Here is a 4031-nt window from a genome sequence, read left to right as displayed (position 1 = left end):
TTGAAACAACAACAAAAAAACCTGTCCTTGTAAAGGCTATTCTTCTACCAAAAGAAGTGTATCAATTCTGATACACACACCACACTCTGGCTAAGAAAATAAAGCACGTTGCTTGGCAACAGGGCATCATAACCATGGTGAGCACCAGTGTGCTAGCCTCACTGGCAACCACCGAGGTTAGCAGGGCCAGACATGAGTAGTCACCTATTTCTCTAGGCAAGCTGCTGCATTCTCCTTATTGAAGCCCCAGATGGAGAGATCATAGACCACCTCCTCTACTTTCTTCACATCGTACTTCAGGCCATCGTAGCGCTTCCTCATAGAGTCGTTTTTCAGGTTGAGAAGGCCAAACCAGAATCCAGCTCATTGATGAAGGTGGAGTTGTGGAGGGGCCAGGAGTAGTAACCAGCAGTCACACTGTTGACAGACAGCCTTGACAGTTCACTAGCAAGAATTAAAACTCCTGAGAAATAATCTTCTACATCCAGATGAAATCCTTTCTCCCTGTCTGGCTCAATGCCAAGAATTTCTGTATCTGCTTCTGGAGTCACTAGTGTTTCTGATTCCAAGTACATCAACAAAAGCTGCCAAGAAGACCAAGCACTGCAACACAAACTTCCAGTGCTCATGAAATCTGTAATACTGTTCAGCAGGGAATTTGGTTTTCAAAGACATTAGATGTGTTTTTACAGTACCAAAATGTTCTCGAGCTTTCAAACACTTCTTTGGAATGTCCTGAAACCCAGCACCCTGATGGACCCCTTGCAGCAGAATTAAAATCTCTAGGGCTGTTTATTCTAAACTCTGCACTACTTTTCGGATTTCCTCCCGGATGTCCTGCTGGGCAGTCAGAAAACCCTGCAGCTTCACGAAGATCTTACTCACAAACATGGTGCCGCTGCACAACCACCAGCCAGTGTGGCGGGTGCAGCTGGCTATATGCTCTCTGCAGGCCACTAGCACACTCAGTCACCACGGCCACTGCCGCCACCTCCTCCACGGGCCCTGCACTACCACCGTCCTGGTTTCCAGGAATATTTTAACTTCTTTCTCAGTCTCCTTTGTAACCCTTTCATTGTGTACTAACATGCTATTTAAACTCCGTGTGTTTTAATGTGTTTGCGTGTTTTTCTCTTGTAATTGATATCTAGTTTTATTCCATTGTAATCATAAAAGATGCTTGAAATTATTTCAATCTTCTTGAACTTATAGAGACTTACTTTATGTCCTAACATGTGGTCTATCTTTGAGAATGTCCCATGTGCACTTGAGAAGAATGCATATTCTGCAGTTTTTCGGTGTAAATTCTCTGTATATATCTATTAAACCCATTTGATCTAGTGCATCATTTAGAGTCTCTCTTTCCTTGTTATTTTTTTCTAGGGGATCTATCCAGTAATGTCAGAGGGCTGTTGAAGTCCCCTGCGATGATTGTATTCCTGTCAATTTCTCCTTTGGAGTCCTCCAGAAGTTTATAAATATATTTTTGTGCTCCTATATTCACTGTATATATGATTATCAAGGTTATATCTTCCTGTTACATTGATACTTTCAATATTGTGTAGTGGCCTTTATTGTCTCTAGTTATGTCCTTCATTTTGAATTTTATTTTATCAGATATGAATATTCCTACCCCATCTCTTCTTTCCTTTCTATTTGTTTAGAAGATTTTTCCATCACTTCACTTTCAAGCTATGTGAGTGTTTTGTTGTGAGGTCAGTCTCTTGTAAACAACATATATATGATACATCTTTTTTATCCAATCAGCTACTCTGTGTCTTTTGATTCAAGTGTTTAATCCATTTACATGTAAGGTTATTACTGATATTTGCTTATTTATTGCAATTTTTGTTGATTGTGGTTATATTTTTCCTCCAAATCCTTCTACTCATTACAACAGTCCTTTTAATATTTCTTGCATTTCTGGTTTGGTGCTAATATATTCCCTTAGCTTTTTTATCTGAGAAGCTCATTACTTCACCTTCTATTTTGAATAATAGCCTTGCTGGATAAAGTAGTCTTGGATTCAGATCCTTGTTTTTATTACCTTGATTACTTCATCTATTCCCTTCTAGCCTGTAATGTTTCTGTTCAGAAGTCAGCTGATAGCCTTATGGGGGTTCCTTTGTAGGTAACCTGTTGCTTGTCTCTTGCTGCCTTTAAGATTCTCTCTTTGTCTTTAATTTTTGGCACTTTATCTATTATGTGTTTTGATGTGGGCCTCTTTGTGTTCTTCTTTCTTGGGACTCCTAGTGCTTCTGTGACGTGTATGCCTTTTTCTTCACCAAGTTAAGAATGTTTTCTGTAACTATTTTTTCAATATATTCTCTAACCCTTGCTCATTTTCCTCTTCTTCTGGAACTCCTATGATATGGATGTTCTTACCTTTCATCTTGTCCTATAGTTCTCTTAAGCTGTCTTCCTGTTTTACAATTTTTTTTTTCCTTTTTTGTTCTCTGATTGGGTGAGTTTTTCTACCCTGTCTTCTAAGTCTCTAATCCAGTACTCAGCTTCCTCTACTCTGTTGATTATTCCTTCCAATGTGTTCTTTATTTCTGCTATGACATTTTTCATTTCTGGTTGGTGTTTTTTTTTGTTTTTGCTTTTTTTTTTTTTTTTTTTTTCTAGTTGGCTGATTTTCATTGCTGTTGACCTCTTTCTCATGCTATTGAGCTTGCTCATTATCATCACTCTGAATTTTACCCCGGATAACTTTCTTAACTTAATTTCATTTATCTCTTCTTCAGTAGAATTCTCTTGTTCTTTCATTTGGGATTTGATTCTTTGTTTTACCATTTTTGCTGTTGGAGTGGGCTTTAGAGCTTGCCAAATTTTCTCTGTGGGTGTTGGTTTTCTGCTGTTTGTGGCTCTCTGTATTCGGTTTGTAGCAGTGTGGAAGGACCCACATTAAATACCATTGTCAAATCTTACTTACCTGGGTAGATGTGCAAGTCCAGGAAAGGTTCAGTTATCCTCTAGCTTTTTGCCTGGAGGCTATTAGTTTCAATTATTTGATGAATCATGGGTTGTAGCACAAATTTGAATAAAAATATCCCTCATGTGTTTATGGTAAGAGGATTTCCAGCCTTTGAACAGATGCTTGCTTGCTGTTAATGAGCCTCGATTAGCATTTCTCTGGCCTGGCTGAGTGATGTTAAATTCCTGAGGGATGGGTTGTTGCTTCTCCCTGGGGCTCTGGGAAGGGTCTTTTTGAGTAATATGGCTACTGTCCTGTGAGGGAGTGATTCAGTACAAAACTCCCATTGCCCTCCCAGCTCTTCAAGCTCTTGCGTCTCTCCACACAGTTCCAGTCCAGTCCACCCTGCTTGTGCTGGAGCCCAAGGTTAATGGCTGTAGCTAATTTGATGCTCTGTCCTGGCACGCTGCTCACTGTAGTGCTGTTTTGGGATTCTAACCCTGAAGGAGCTGCTCACAGCTAAAACAGCTACTTCTGTGGGCTTCCAGCCCACCCACTCACCCCTCTGCAGTTCCTACCAGGCTCAATTTAGTGTCCTCTTTCTGTTCCTGGTCATTTATGTCCCCTCCAACTGCTTTTCTGTTGGTTTGTCGTGACAACTTGTCTTTATTTTAGTTGTAACTCCAGTTTGGTCTTGGGAGATGGTCTGTGTATCTTCCATTCACTTCACCGCCATTTTAGAATCTCCCACTTACAGTATATTTTAGTAAGAGTTCCACTATAAACAATTCTTTGCTTTACCATTTTTGCTGCTTGAGAAACAGAGTTTCTGTTCTCTTGGGGGAAAATCACAAGTTCAAGAGACTTAATACCTAGATCATGTAAGACAACTGAATAATTATTCTACATAGAAAATCCCAAAATCGTCAAATATTCTTTGAATTAATGCTAATGGGTGAATATGGATGGACACTTGGGGAGTTATTGACTGATACATTAGAGATAGCACATCACAGTGTTTAAGCATGATTGTTCTGGAACCAGAAAGCTGAGGATCAAATCCTGCCTCTGCCTCTTTTTTGGTAAATTCATAATAAGTAACAGCATAGGTAAT

At 39.6% G+C, this 4031-nt stretch overlaps 1 pseudogene; it reads right to left on the bottom strand.

Moving 5' to 3' along the window:
• Positions 1–204: 204 nt before the first annotated feature.
• Positions 205–891, bottom strand: LOC118636562 (annotated as a pseudogene).
• Positions 892–4031: the final 3140 nt, after the last annotated feature.

The sequence above is a fragment of the Molossus molossus genome, unplaced genomic scaffold (genome assembly GCF_014108415.1).
Source record: "Molossus molossus isolate mMolMol1 unplaced genomic scaffold, mMolMol1.p scaffold_m16_p_2, whole genome shotgun sequence".
In the NCBI taxonomy this organism is placed as follows: domain Eukaryota; kingdom Metazoa; phylum Chordata; class Mammalia; order Chiroptera; family Molossidae; genus Molossus; species Molossus molossus.
The sequence above is the reverse complement of the archived record's forward strand: the minus strand, read 5'-3'. Positions and strand labels throughout refer to the sequence as shown.